The sequence below is a fragment of the Prionailurus bengalensis genome, chromosome E2 (genome assembly GCF_016509475.1).
Source record: "Prionailurus bengalensis isolate Pbe53 chromosome E2, Fcat_Pben_1.1_paternal_pri, whole genome shotgun sequence".
NCBI lineage: Eukaryota > Metazoa > Chordata > Mammalia > Carnivora > Felidae > Prionailurus > Prionailurus bengalensis.
In genome coordinates, this window is record NC_057352.1 from 15407888 (window position 1) to 15423744 (window position 15857).

The window sequence follows — 15857 nt, forward strand, 5'->3', positions numbered from 1 at the left end:
GGGGTGCAGGGCAGAGAGAGGGAGACACAGAATCTGAAGCGGGCTCCGGGTTCCGAGCTGTCTGCACAGAACCCCACGCGGGGCTCGAACTCACAAGCCGGGAGATCATGAACTGAGCCAAAGCCTGATGCTTAACCGACTGAGCCGCCCAGACACCCCCAAAGCACTTGATTTCTCACAGCTTCCTCCTCTGCATAATGGCTCCAATAACAGTATCTACCTGTTAATACTGTATCTACACTGTTTTCTCTATGTACCTATATAACGTATCATATTAAGTTGTGCGTTAACATGTGTGATGTGCTTAGAACAAGGCCCTGCCCAGAGGGACAACCGACAGATTACTGCTATAATATTATTGTTCCTAAAGTAGAGGCACGTTCTTAGTGCTAAGAAGCCACCGTAACTCCTCTCGGCAGCTCCAATCGGCTCCCCTCCCCAAGCCTGTTTCCTCGCGTGCAAAATGTTCCGCCTTCTTGTGCAACCCTAGAGAATCCCGGAGAAAATGGGGGATGAGGCTGGGCTCTCGATTTAGAGAGGCTGGGCTTTATGGGGTTCTGGAGCCAGGTCCCTCTGTCCGCCACACGGGTCGTTAAAATATTGCAACACTTTGCACGGGTTGGTGAATGTCCACTGCAGAGTGTCCTCCTCTCCTTTGCTCCTCCTCGGCACCACCTCATCGCCCCGTAATCCACCAAAGGGGCACACGGGGTGCTTCTAAAACCCAGCTGGAGTGCCCAGCCTGGGTCAGTAATGACTGGGCGCTGCCCGACCGTGACATTAGTAAAGATCGCAGACGCCGCCCCTCGCCCCACTGTGGCAGGTGTGTTACTGGCCGACCATTCCCCCTTCCCGGCTAACAACCCTGATCTTTCTGTCAGTAGAGCAACGGGCCAGCCTCAGGAGACGACCTAGTGTCTGCCGGCCACGGCTCACCTGTCCTCCTCGGCTGGATGCTTGCTCTTGCCAAGTCCTGTGCCGAAAAGGTGGCCATGTGACCAGTTCTGAGCGCGGGAGCGCTGCTGGGTGACCTTGACTTCCCACTTCTTCCCGCCTCTGTGTGGTTACGATACGTGCAGCTGAGGCTGTCGTCTTGGAGGATAAAAGCCAATGTGCTAAAGATGATGGAGGGGACAGAGAAACAGCGAGGCTTCTCCATGACATAATTTGGCTGTGGACTGCCCCCCTGGGGCTGGTAGGGACTCATGGCCCATCACAGGGCCGTTCCCGGATGCAGCAGGGATCATACTCCCCCATGTATCATTTCTACGGTGCCACAGATCCGAGGCATCTTGTGCAGGAGTCCGAGTAAGAAAGGTGCCCCGGCCTCCTGCAGCCTACTCACCCCTGCCCCATACCCACACAGCCCTGCTGCCCAGCAGTGCGTGTCCCTGCCACGTGCCCACACTGGCTCAGCGGCCTTGCCCTTGAAATCTTCCCTGAGGGCATCATCGCGCCCAGAGGGATCCTCAGAAGTCTCAGCATCCACTTCCTGCCTCCCCCTGGTCTCCCCAGCCATCCCCACCTCCCCCCTCCAGTCACCCCAGCCTAGGCTCCCTGACTTCTCCAGGGCAGTAATTAGCCCAAGCTAAATCTTAAAGAGGTAAAACCCAGGAGCACCTGGATGGCTCAGCCGGTTAAGTGCCCAACTTCAGATCAGGTCATGATCTCAAGGTTCATGGGACCGAGCCCCACGTTGAGCTCTTGCGCTGACAGGGAGGGGCCTGCTTGAGATTCTTTCTCTCTTCGCTCTCTTTCACTCAAAATAAATAAACTTGAAAAAAGACACTGTGCCTTGAAGTTCCTAGCACACGCCCAGAAAAAACTGCTGTTGGGCCCCCGCTCTTCCCCTCTCCCCCACCTCTTCCCCAGGCCACCTTCAGGAAAAGGCCCCTGTGTTCAACAGCCACTCGGATCCAAGACCTTGGCCTTCTCTCTCTCTCTCCTCCTTGGACTTCTCTCTCTCCCCTTCTCCCACACCGCCTCCAACTCAAAGGCAGTTTCTTGCCTTCGAGAGGTACACAGAATCCGCCCTACTTCTGGGGCCAGTGGGTTCTGGGTCGGGCAGGATCACTTCTCACCTTGGTTCTGACTCATGTAGCTCCTCCAAGGCAGGACCCAGGCAACTCCCCCCTCCCTCCACTTCCCCACCACAAGGCTGGTCAATTCCAGGCTAGTTGCACCCTCCCGGGGTGCCATTGTGGTGAGAGCTGATTCATCCCGGGGACAATCTCCAGATCCCTGATCTTTCATCCCCAAGGGACCCTCCGGGACCGCCCCGTTCACGACCCCCTCTTCAGCCTGGCCCCGACAGAACCAGACAGAGGGAGCGTGAGGGATGCCTTCAACACACTGGAGGTCGTTTAACTGTCTCCAGGCCTCATGGCCAGGCCTGGCGGCGAGCCTGGAGACCGGGGAAAGGACGTGGCAAGGAGCTGGCCGGAGACAGAGCAGCTGACGCCGATCCAGCTGTGAGCAAGCCGGTAGTGCCGGGGACTCACTCGCCGTGATTTCACTTACTGTGAAATGGACACGTATGAGGTCATGGTACACCCTGAGCTGAGATGCAAAACTTTATAGCCCAAGAGCCCCTTTGTTATGGTAACTATTTAAAGAGGGCTCGGTTGTTTGGGGGATGTTTTTCTGTTGCCTTTTTTTTTTTTTTTCCCCATAACTAGAAAATCAGAGCTCCATTCCAGCCCCAAACCTCTGGCCAAGACTTAACCTCACCTTGCCAATAAAATTTTCCTTACGAGTGTCTTTTAATGCTCAATTGTAAGCCGGGCTTATAATTAAAAAGAGAAAGCTGGGGCGCCCGGCTGGCTCAGAGGTAGAGCATCTGACTCTTGATCTCAGGGTCCTGAGTTCAAGCCCCAGGTTGGGAGGAGATCCTACTTAAACAATGAATTAATTCATAAAGGGAGAAAGTCACTCGAGCCCACAGAATTAATACTTGTGTGTTACGGTTAAGAATCATCCGGGAGACTTGGCATTTAAAGTATTTGTAATGCTTAAGAGAAGTTGGCATAAGCAAAAACTGTGACAAATTTATCCTGTAGATGTAAGCCTTCCAACATAAAGTGCATAATTGAGTAATCCATTATTTCAGACTTGTAATTTTTCACTGAAACGTGAAAGAGAATTTTTCTAGGTGAGTAAACGGTACTGGAATGTTGAAAAGATCCTGATATTCTTATAATTTATTACGAGAGTTAAGTCCCTGGGAAGGTTTTGTTTCTTAGGCGCTTCTGTTGAGCGTCCAAAGAAAATTGAATGGTTTAAGTTTGTGAAAGCAGAACACTTAAGGGAAATTAATTAAGATTCTAAATGGGATATGAAGCTGTTGAAACTGGAACTGGTTGAACATTAATCAAACACTTCCCCGAAAAGTAACCGTTGAAATTTACTAGATTTCTAAATAGAATAATACTCAGAAGTAATATTCGAATAATATTCGAAGTGTCGAAGGTTAAGGAAGATGATGTTTTTTATTGGTAATTTTAACACGTTGAAGATTAAGTGAAAACAGTTATCAGTCTTTTCCACGGACGAACGTCTCCCCCAATGACACCAGAACGCTCACACGGACGCTGTGTCCTCTGTGGCCGTCTAGAAGCCATCTGCCTCCCCAGGATGAGTTGCTGGGAGACACCCTGAGCCGGGGCACCATGTTCCTGACCACGGAAAATATACGATAGTGTCTGTTGTTTTAAGTCACTAAGTTGGGGGTGGGGGGAGTAGGGTAGTTTGTTACACAGCAGTAGCTAACCAACTAACACAATAGTAACAGACTTTGATTAGGCATAAGACACCCCCCCCCCAAAAAAAAAAGAAACCCTACATTTCCCACATTCCTTTGCAGCCAGGCAGGGTCATGTGGAGTGTGGTAGTGATGATCACACAGCCGAGACCAACGCCTAAAAGGAACCGAGGTCCCCGGCTGATTTCACGGAGCAAGGCCATTTTATCAGCGTGGGAAGAAATAGGGAGAGCAAAATAAACTTCTAATTTGGGTCCCTGTGAGAACAGCTAAATCTCAGCTTTTCCGAAACCCAAAAAGATTATGTAATAATCTGTTCATCCATCTCCTAATCAACAACCTCTTTTTTTTTTTATTTAGCCTCATTCTGATGGATGATAAAATGATAACCAAGATCTTATAAATTGGTTTACCTAGTACATATCTTTGGTTCCCCCCCAAAACATATTATAATTGTCAATAAATATATATATTCTCTCATATAAATCATAGGACACACCATCGCTAGAGCACAGGGGGACCAAGGATCAGAAGCTGGCTCTGTGCTGACAGCACAGAGCCCAATGTGGGGCTCGAACCCACAAACCGTGAGCTCATGACCTGAGCCGAAACCAAGAGTCGGACGCTTCAACGACTGAGCCACCCGGGCACCCCCAGATTCGTACATTTCTTTTCACATTCCCTTCTCCTGGGCCAGCAGGGCCTCTGGCTCCCAGCCTCAACTGGTCACCGTGATGAAAGCTACTGGCTGCCTTTCTTTCTACGCCTGAATCTTCAAAGGAGATCCCGGTTACAGACACTCGATATTTGGCCAGACGGCCTGAGAGAAAACGATGCACGGTGTTCCCCCGGAAGTATGATTTGCGCAGGCAGGCCCCGAGCCCACGGTGTTCAGGGAGTCCCCGCGGGGCGCAGGCACCAACGGGTCACCCCGGGGTCTTAGTCGTCTGCTTCAGCAGCGCCTCTCTGGCTGGGAAGGCCAACTTCACAAAGTGACGTCGGGGGGGGAGTTCGTGGAGACTCAACAGCTCCACGAACCGATTTACAGGATTCAACGCATACAAAGTCTCAGGAAACTTCTGTCCTGGGAAGGGGGCACCTGAGGGTGATAGTGGTTCTGCTTCTAGACCGCTCAGCCCAGGATGGCAGGTGCGGGCTCCCGGGTCGGATCCGGCTTCTCCCCTTCTGGAGTTGTCTGGGCCTGTACCTTCAGGACAGCAGGGGAACCTTCCTCAGAGGTTGCTAGGGGCCTTACATGTACCGGGGCGCCTGGGGGGGCTCAGTCGGTTTGCATCCGACTTTTTTTTTTTTTAATCTTTATTTATTTTTGAGAGAGACAGAGACAGAATGCGAGTGGGTTAGGGGCAGAGAGAGAGGGAGACACAGAATCGGAAGCAGGCTCCAGGCTCTGAGCTGTCAGCACAGAGCCCGACGCGGGACTCGAACTCACGAGCTGTGAGATCATGACCTGAGCCGAAGTTGGAGGCTCAACCGACTGAGCCACCCAGGCGCCCCTATTTGCATCCGACTCTTGATTTCGGCCTCCGGTTGTGATGTCATGGTTCGTGAGTTCGAGCCCCGCGTTAGGCCCTGTGCTGGCAGCCTGGAGACTCCTTGGGATTCTCTGTCTCCCTCTCTCTCTCTCTCTCTGCCCCTCCCCCATTCTCTCACTCTCAAAATAAATAAATAAATATTAGAAAAAAGAAGCCACGTACATAGGGCTCTTAGCCCAGCAGCTGGCACCTAAGATTTCAGAACCCACGGTTCTGTGTCATAACTGATTGTGTCATAACTATTACAGATGATTGTGTCATAACTATTAGGGCCCAGACTACTCTATAAAGAACCACAGCCTGTGGTAGGCGGAATAATGGGCCCCAAGTCATCCAGGTCCTAATCCCCGGAACTTGTAAATGTTTATTTGCCAAATTACTGAGAAGTCCCTTATATGCCAAAAGGGACTTTACAGGGTCTGGGAGGAGGAGATTCTTCTAGATCATCCAGGCGGGCCCTGAGTGAAATCACGTGTGTCCTTATCAGGGGGTTAGAGGGGGATGAAGGGACCCGAGGCTGGAGCGCTGGGGCCACAAGCCAGGAGTGCCGGCCCACCTCCGAAAGAAGCCGGGAAAGGCAGAGAACAGAAGCTCCCCGAGAGCCTCCGGAAGGAATGCAGGCACAAACACCTGGACTCCAGCCCAGAGAAACAGATTTTGGACTTCTGACCTCCAGAACCGTGGGGGAATAAATATGGGTCCTTTTAAACCACTAAGTTTGGGGCGCCTGGTCAGCTCAGTCGGTTCAGGGTCTGACTTTGGCTCAGGTCATGGTCTTGAGGTCCGATCCGTGGGTTCCAGCCCCATGTGGGGCTCCGTGCTGACAGCCCCGAACCTGGAGCCTGCTTAGGGTTCTGGGTCCCCCCCCCGCCGCCTCTCTCTGCCCCTCCCCCACTCACACTCTGTCTCTGTCTCTCTGTCTCAGAAATACCAAACCAAAAACATTAAACCACTAAGTGTGTGGCGATTTGTTATAGCGGCCATAGACGATCCGGTAGAGACCACGCGGGGAGATTTGTGTGGCACCGAGGGAGGGAGGGAGGGAGCACCCCACGCGCTACTCTGCTCCCCCCACGCCCTCCACCCACCGCTGTCTACCCGCGACACTGACCTTAGTGCCAACGCTCCTACCTGGGAAGAAGCGCACCCTGGACGGCGCATGTCCTGGGAATATTTTCTCAGTGCTCATGCCACGTGTATGACGAGGGACAGAGCTGAGGGCAAAACGCAGGCTGGCACCCCCCCCCGCCCCCAGCGGGGATCTGTGTGACATTCCTCGGACACTCCTGGCTCCCCGAGAACACAGGAAAGGGGCTTAAGTGCTTGCCACGGTGATGTGGGAAACTAAGGCGAATGAAAAATGAGCTTCCCTTACTGCCCACAGCCCATTGACAAGTCCTTGAAACTGGCAGAGTGACCTCTAGGAGCTCAGCTGCCCCATGCTGACACTTTGCCGGGGGCGAAAGGGAATCTTGGCTTCAGGGTATCCTGACCCCCCAGGCTCCTCTAAGTTCCTTTAACATAGAAAAATTCCTTTGGAAACTTCCTTTATCTCCACTCCCCCGAGATACATGCTGGCAATCATACTCCAAGCTTATGGCCCCCGCATATACATCTGAAGGGTCCCATGACTGAGGTTCTACTAAATAGTAATATGGCGTTTCCCTAGCAACAGCTAGCCCTTCAAGGTCCCGGCAACCTTGCTCCCCAAATACCTTCGAGACTCACGCTATCCCTGACCCCCTCCCAACCTGAAGGTATGTAATCAGTTACCCGTCTCGACCCCAGTGCAACTCTTCCTGCCCGTCCTTTGTCCCCGTGCTTTGATAGAATCACCTTTTTGCACCTAAGACGTCTTCAAGAATTCTTTCTTGGCCGTCGGCTCCGGACCCCACCGTCACCCCAAAACCCCATCGTGCGTACCTTCAGATCTGTGGGTGCCCCTCCGCCTGTAGCCCGTATCTATTGACTGTCCACACCAGTTCCTATTATAGCTGTATTCTCGTGCCCTCCGTTCCCCGAAATGGGCTTCTCAGGTAGGGGACGAGAGAGTTTTCCTTGACCCTCTTAGGGTCCCTGGCAGGGTCTGAGATTAAACTGACGAAGACGGATTAACAGAAGGGGACACGCGTTCAGTTTTATGTGCCATGGGAACCCTCATAAGACAAGGAGGCCCCCAAGAAACAGGCTGGTGCCTTTGTACGCTAGATTTGACGAAGGGAGGGCAGTCGTGGAGGGATGTGGTAGGTCAAGGACTCGGAGGTAACTGGTAACCGGGGCAGACTTAGCAAGGCCTGTTGGTTAGGGTTCTTCCTGTCCTCAGAGAAGTGACATAGATGCTCCTTTCTTCTGGGTACAGGGACAGAAGCTGTCACATGTTGTTTTTGTTTTTTGGGGGGGGGGGGGGAGGCAGAGAAGGCAAGAGAGAGAGAGAAAGAGAGAGAGAGAAGCAGGGCTTATGCTCACCCCAAAGCGGGTCTCGAACTCACGAACCATGAGATCAAGACCTGAGCAGAAGTCAGATGCTTAACTGACTGAGCCACACAGGCGCCCTCACGTGGGGGTTTTATGAGCTGTTTCGGGCAAAAAGGGCAAAGGGGAGGACGTCGGAGTGACCTTCCTGCCTGCCATTGTCTCAGACTCCTTCAGCTTAAACCATTCCATCTGCCAAGGTGCCACATTTTGGGGTAGCGTGTCCTGAACCCCATCATCTGCCAACTTCCTGTTTCGTTCAGAAGATCTTCCTCTCTCTGAAATGTGTTTACGTTGAACTCCCCGCCCCGCAAGTCTGCACACTGTCACCTGTGCAGATGTGTTGCTGATTTATTAGCTGGTCCCTTAACTCTGCCATCACTAAGACAAGAGCGGCCAGCTGTTTGTTCGTTTGCTTGTTTTCATTTGAGTCCAAGTTAGTTAACGTATAGTGTAATGATGTTTGCGGGAATAGAATTTAGTGATTCATCACTGACGTAGAACACCCAGTGCACATCCCAGCAAGTGTCCTCCTTAGTGTTCCCTCACCTGTTTAGCCCATCCCCCCACCCAACACCCCGCCAGCAGCCATCAGTTTGTTCTCTGTATTTAAGAATCTCGTACGGTTTGTCTTCCTCTCTGTTTTTATATTATTTTTGCTTCCCTTCCCTTATGTTCACACGTAAAGAAGCCGGACCCAGAGGAACAAATATCACATGATGCTACCTACATGAACTGTCTAGAATAGGCAAATTCATAGACACAAATGGCAGATCAGGGGTTGCCAGGGACCGTGGGGAGGAGGGAATGGGGAATTACCGATTAACGGGTATGGAGTTTTCGTGTGAAGCGATGAAAAATTTAAGAAAACGGAATGGTGATGGTTGGGAGGCATGATGAACGCAGCTAATGCCTCTGCGTCCTGCGCTTAAAAAAGACTAAACAGGGGCACCTGGGTGGCTCAGTCGGTTGAGCATCCGACTTCGGCTCAGGTCATGATCTCGCAGCTTGTGGGTTTGAGCCCCGCGTCAGGCTCTGTGCTGATGGCTCAGAGCCTGGAGCCTGCTTCGGATTCTGTGTCTCCCTCTCTCTCTGCCCCTAAGCCACTCACATTCTGTCTCTGTCTCTCTCAAAAGATAAATAAACATTGAAAAAAAAAAAAAAAAGACTAAACAGGGATGCCTGCGTGGCTCAGTAGGTTAAGCGACCCGCTCGTGATTTTGGCTCAGGTCACAATCTCATGGTTTCGTGGGTTCAAGCCCCGAGTCGGGCTCTGCACGCTGACCGTGCACAGAACCTGCTTGGGATTCTCTCCCTCTCTCTGTGCCCCTCCCCTGCTCGTGCGCGCACGCGTTCTCTCTTTCTCTCAAAACAAATGAACTTTAAAAACAGGGGGGCTACACTGGCAGAACTTGTGTTATGTATTTTGTACCACAATGAAGAAGTTGGGGGTTTCATTAAGCCACCCTGGTGAAAGGCTTTGGGTTTAACTGGATAGAAACAAACAGGTCTTGCTGGGGCGCCTGGGGTGGCTCAGTCGGTTGAGCGTCCGACTTCGGCTCAGGTCATGATCTCTCGCTTCGTGGGTTCGAGCCTGTGCTGACAGCTCAGAGCCTGGAGCCTGCTTGGGATTCTGTGTCTCCTTCTCTCTCTGCCTCTCCCCTGCTCATGCTTCCTCTCTCTCTCTCTCTCTCTCAAAATAAATAAATATTAGAAAGAAAGAAAGAAAGAGCAAAGAGCAGAGTAGGCCCACCAGCCTGTGCTATGTGCGAGGTGCTCTCGACACTAAGAGGAGGCATGACCTGGACGGTAAACAAAACCCATCTGCTTGTTCAGAGCCAAACCCGAGGACAGTCCCTGAGCAACGACCACGTTGCTCCCCTCCGCTGCCCCCCGCCACCCCCCCCCCCCGCCTCTCCCCTCCTCCCGCCCTATTCTCATCACTGATCCTGAATCACTGGCCACCCACCTGCCCCCAGAACCTCGGCACCTCTGAGGCAGTAACCCTGCCTCTTCTCCTTGAGTGAATAAAATCGAACTCCCAGAGGAAAGAAGAATACAAATTGGAGCGACAATAACAAAGAAACCAATGTAAACGCATGGCGTCAGCGCACTCACGACACGTGTCAGCACAAGAAATTGGTTTCGTAATCGCCGTAAGATCACGCAACCAGTTTGTCTGTTGAGGTCTTTACGACATTTGCAAGCGTCTCCTATTAGATTGGCGAACAGTTTAAGTGATTGCATCGGGAAGGGGTGTTTGAGTGGTTAGGGAAATCTGGATGAGAGGAGTAACTGTTGAATGATTTCTTTTCCCAAGAGCAAAGATTAGTTAGTATTCGTGTCTGGACACAAGCCCCGCGGATGTTAGAGAATCTAGAAGCACAGAAACACGGGAGGGCCTGGGTGGTTCAGTGGTTAAATGTCCAACTCTTTTTTTTTTAATTTTTTTAAATGTTATTTATTTTTGAGAGAGAGAGAGAGAGAGAGAGCAGGGGAAGAGGCAGAGAGAGAGGGAGACACAGAATCCGAAACAGACTCCAGGCTCCGAGCTGTCGGCACAGAGCTGGACTCCGGGCTCAAACTCACGAACTGTGAGATCATGACCTGAGGCGAAGGCAGAGGCTTAACCAACTGGGCCACCCAGGCGCCGCATAAATGTCCAACCTTTGATCTCAAGCTCAGGTCTTGATCTCAGGGTCAAGAGTTTAGGCCCTGGGCCCAGCATGAAGTCTACTTTAAAAAAAGAACAAAAAATTGGGGCGCCTGGGTGGCTCGGTCGGTTAAGCGTCTGACTTCAGCCCAGGTCACGATCTCGCGGTCCGTGAGTTTGAGCCCCGCATCAGGCTCTGGGCTGCTGGCTCAGAGCCTGGAGCCTGCTTCCGATTCTGTGTCTCCCTCTCCCTCTGCCCCTCCCCCGTTCATGCTCTTTCTCTGTCTCAAAAATAAACGTTAAAAAAAAAAAAATTAAAAAAAAAAAGAACAAAAACAAAAAATGGCTGCTCACATGCATTACTGGTCGGGAATGGGTAATTTTGCAGCAGCTAACAATATTTTATGCACATACTGTAAGTATCACTTTTTTTATTGAGATATAATTCACATAGCAAAAAAAATGTCATCATCTAAAAGTGTATGACTCAGGGCACTTGGGTGGCTCAGTCAGTTGAGCATCGGACTCTTGATCTCAGCTTGGGTCACAATCCCAGGGTTGTGGGATCCAGCCCCGCGTCAGGCTCTGTGCTGAGTATGGAGCCTGCTTAAAATTCTCTCTCTCTCCCTCTGTCCCTCTACCCTGCTCTCTCTCTCTCTCTCTCAATAAAAAAAGGAAGAAAGAAAGAAAAAGAATAAAAGGGGATGACCTACTGGTTTCTAGTACCCTGACCACGTTGGGTAATTACCACCACCAGTTCCAGAACATTCTATCACCTCATGCTCGCCAATCCCCCAGCCCCTGGCAACCACTAATCTACTTTCTGTGTCCATGAATTTGCCTCTTCTGGTCATTCCACATAAAAAGAATCGATACAACACGTGGTCTTTTGCGTCTGGCCCCTTTCACTTGCCATGTGCTTTCAAGGTTCATCCATGTTGTAGCATGGATCGGTACTGCCTTCCCTGTTACGGGCGAATAATCCACTCTGGTGACTCCACCGTGTGGCTCCCCCACATTATACTTCTTCATTCTGCCAGGACGTTGTGGCAACGTTATGGGCGTGGCGGTTGTTTCCACCTTGGGCCATTATGAACGGAGGTTTTCCACTCTCTTCAGTATATACCTAGGAGGAGAATTGCAGGTCACATGGCAATTCTGCGTTCAACTTTTTGAGGGACTACCAGACTGTTCTTCAAAGCATCCCTACCATTTTACATTCCCACCAGCCTGATTAGCGTATGAGGGTTTCCGTTTCTCCACAACCTCAGCAACTCTGCTATTGGGCCTTTAAAAACGTTTTTTAATGTTTATTTATTTTTGAGAGAGAGAGAGAGAGAGAGTGAGTAGGGGAGGGGCAGAGAGAGGGAGACACAGAATCCAGAGCAGGTCCCAGGCTCCGAGCTATTAGCACAGAGCCCGATGCGGGGATCGAAGTCTCGAACTGGGAGATGATGACCTGAGCCGAAGTCAGACACTTAACTGGCTGAACCACCCAGGCGCCCCTGGAAATGTTCTATTTCTTGACTTGGGTGGTTGGTTACACGGGGCTCGAACTCACGAATCATGAGTCATGACCTGAGCTGAAGTCAGATGCTTAACTGACTGAGCCACCCAGGCCCCCCTATTTGTGCCTTTTAAAAATTATAGCCTTGGGGCACTGAGTGGCTCAGTTGGTTGAGGGTCTGACTTCGGCTCAGGTCATGATCTCACAGCTCATGTGAGTTCCAGCCCCACATGGGGCTCTCTGCTGTCAGCCCAGAGCCTGCTTCAGATTCTCTGTCTCCCTCTCCCTCTCTCTCTCTGCCCCTCCCCTGCTCTCGAACACACACACACACTCTCTCTTTCAAAAATCAACAAAAAATAAATAAAATAAAATGAATAAGGCCACCCGTGTGGCTTAGTCTGTGAAGCATCCGACCTCGGCTCACATAATGATCTTGCGGTTGGTGAGTTCGAGCCCTGCGTCAGGCTCTGTGCTGACGGCTCAGAGCCTGGAGCCTGTTTGGGATTCTGTGTCTCCCTCTCTCTGTCCCTCCCCCGCTCACGCTCTGTCCCTGTCTCTCTCTCTCTCTCAAAATTAAATAAAACATTAAAAAACATTAATAAACAAATAAAATACAAATTATAACCATGCACATACCTCCTGATCTGGCGGTTCTATTTCTAGAAATGTATACTGTTTGATATAGTAGAATTGATCATAAAGATATTGGATGGCACACACTGGGTTTGGTAGCACTGTTTGTAATAATGAAATATTGGAAACGCCCTATATTTCTGTCAATAAGGGACAAGAGAAAAATATCAGGTACATCCATACAATGGAGATCTATGTGGCTGTTACCAAAAACAAAAAAAGGATGCTCTCTACACAGTGATATTGAAAGACCACAAAACTGTTCAATGATAAATGCAAAGTGTCGGAGTATACGGTATGTTGTTGTTTGTTTACAGGGTGTGTATATGAAATTCCTTGCATATGTATAGAAAAAAATCTCTGCATGAGAATCTCAGAATCCAGGGGAAAACTGGGGGTAGCTGAGGGCAGTGGCAGAAGAGAAATTAGCACTGGAAACCTCTTTAATACATTTAAAATTTTATACAACGCAAATATATCATCCTGATCAAAACGAATACAACGAGAAGCTTAAAAACACTGGAGCTGAACGAAACCTACTCGCAGGCCTGATGCCCCCAGAGCTGCCCGTCTGTGACTCCCGCCTTGTCCATTTCGACCCTCACCCACAAGGGAACTGACCATACGGTGAGACCACGAAGTGACGCCCTCGGATCACTCAGTAATCAGATGCTTAACACACCCTCATTTGTATAAAGTAAGTGCATAAAAAGGGAAATCAACCGACAATGGCGATGGGCTTGGGCTTGAAAGCTGTATTCATTTCCCGCAGCCTCTGCAAGAAATCGCCAATAGCTTTAGTGGCTTAAAACTAGGAAATTTCTTCTTGTACATTTCCGGGGGTTGGAAGTCCGACACCACTTTCACCGGGCTAAAGTCAAGGCGTTGGCAGGGCTGGTCCCTTCCGGAGGCACTGGGTCTGGAGAGCCGCGTCCTTGCCTTTTCCAGCTTCTAGAGGCCACCTTCACTCCTGGGCTTTACTCCCAGCCAGGTAACCCAGGGCCACCTCCCCATCTCAGGATCCTCAGCTCAATCACATCTGCAAAATCCCTTGTGCCTGGAAGGTGACGTTCACAAGTCCCAAGGACTAGGGCATGATTAGGTCTTTAGGGGGTCATTATTCGGCCCCACAGACACCATCCACACACGACAGATCCTAACACATTCCTGGTAGGCAGATCAGGTAGAGGCTTGGGGACATGAATGGCGTGAGGAGGTCACTGCATTCAGGAAAGGGCTGCAGGGGAGAGGGAGCCCGGCGCCACCAGGGTAATAGGGAGCAGACGAGAGTGAGAAAACGTAGCTAAGACAGGCTCAGATGACAGTCTGTCCATGCGTTCTGTACCCCGTCTTGCCCCCTTCTACCCGACTACTGACATTCACATGCAGGGAAATCAGAACCAGAGGGCGGTTCCCCAAAGAGGTCCAGCTCTCTGACAGCCCGAGATGCTAACTAGGGGGGGTGCTGGCTTCTGAAAAAAGCCGGTCCTATTCTGGTGCTCGTGGAGGGTGGGAGGGGCAACCAGAAGTGGGGCTCCTGGCCTCTCGCCCCCACACGTGGGGCCAGCCCGAACGCAAGGCCCACACGCAGACACAAAGCTTCCATTCATGTTCCAACTCAGGGCAGAGGCCTGGAGGGAAACGGGCCAGCATTTATAGCAGGAACCCCCCCCCCCCCCCATCACCTACAGACACGGGCCTTGTCCCTCTTCTGAGATTGACAAGGAACAAGCAAGCCTCACCAGACAGGATCCAGTCAGGGGGCACACACCGTGTTCGGGTGATGTCTCTCTGGTGTCTTTTTTGGTTTGTCATGTTGACTTTTTTGAAACGTACGCACCAGTTACCTGGTATATATTCCCCGTTTTCCATGTCTGGTTGTTTCCTTGTTATTAAACGCAGGGTTAACTTATTATTTTTTTTTCCACAAGAATTCTGCATGGATAATTTTGTGTGCTTTCTTTTTTTTTTTCTTTTAAGTTTATTTGTTTATTTTTGAGGGGGGGGCGCTCAAACAGGGGAGGGGCAGAGAGAGAGAGAGAGGGAGAGAAAGAATCCCAAGCAGTCTCTGAGCTGTCAGTGCAGTGCCTGACAAAGGCCTGGAACCCATAAACCGTGAGATCATGACCTGAGCCAAAATCAAGAGTGGAAAGCTTAAGTGACTGAGCCCCCCAGGAGCCCCAATTTTGTGTATTTCCTATAGCGCCACATCAAGAGATACTTGATGTCGGGGCGCCTGGGGGGTCAGCCGGTTAAGCGTCTGACTTCGGCTCAGGTCATGATCTCGACTTTGGCTCAGGTCATGATCTAGAGGTTCATGAGTTCGAGCTCCTCGTTGGGCTCTGTGCTGACAGCTCAGAGCCTGGAGCCTGCTTTGGAATCTATGTCTCCCTCTCTCCCTGCCCCTCCCTGCTCATGCTCTGTCTCTCTCTCTTTCTCAAAAATAAATAAGCATTTAAAAAATGAAAAACCAAAAAGAGATACTTGATGTCTTACTGTCCCACTGCTGCAGATTTGTTTGATCATTTGGTTGAGGGTGGGTAGGTACGTTTTCCCCCTTTGTAGTGCATAAGTCATCTGTTGGGTAATAATTCTGGACTGTTCTGCAACATTTTACCAATGATTTTTAGCATCCTTTGATGATCCAATTATTTTACTGGGGACCCTCTGTGTTTTTTCTAATTTATCTGTAATAAACCGCATTCTTTGTTGAAATAAACTGTCCAGTGCCTGTGAACTTGCATAATCTATGTAGTCTGTACCTGGTTCACAGTAGGTGCTTAATAATGGTATCCATGTAAAAACTCACCACCACAATCTCTTATGCACAAACGAACCTTCTTCAGGAATTGGGCCCCCAAACTCTTCAAGCAGGAAGACGTGACTAAACTGACATCAGGTTATTTACAACTTCTATTCCACTTAGTGTGTCTTCCCCTCTCTATACGCTTTGAAACAGAAGTATCACGTGATGTGGAGCACCCACCAGCCCCTGCGGGGAATACCGCAGAACACCGGATAAGGTATAATCATTAAAAAAAAAAAGTCCGGACTCCAACCATAGCCTAAGCCCTTTAAGTAAGGGACTGTGTGTGGATCGATACTAAAAATGTTTGAGTACAGTAGAAATGCTTGGTGAGGCGGTTGGTACAATAAGAGGTCACATTTATTGAGCGCTACACGCGCAGGATCCGCGCCATCCTCACGATGGCGCTGTGGTGCCTCGCTGAGGCTTCTAGCAGAGGGGGCCTGGGAAACCCAAGCTCCAACCCTTGCCTG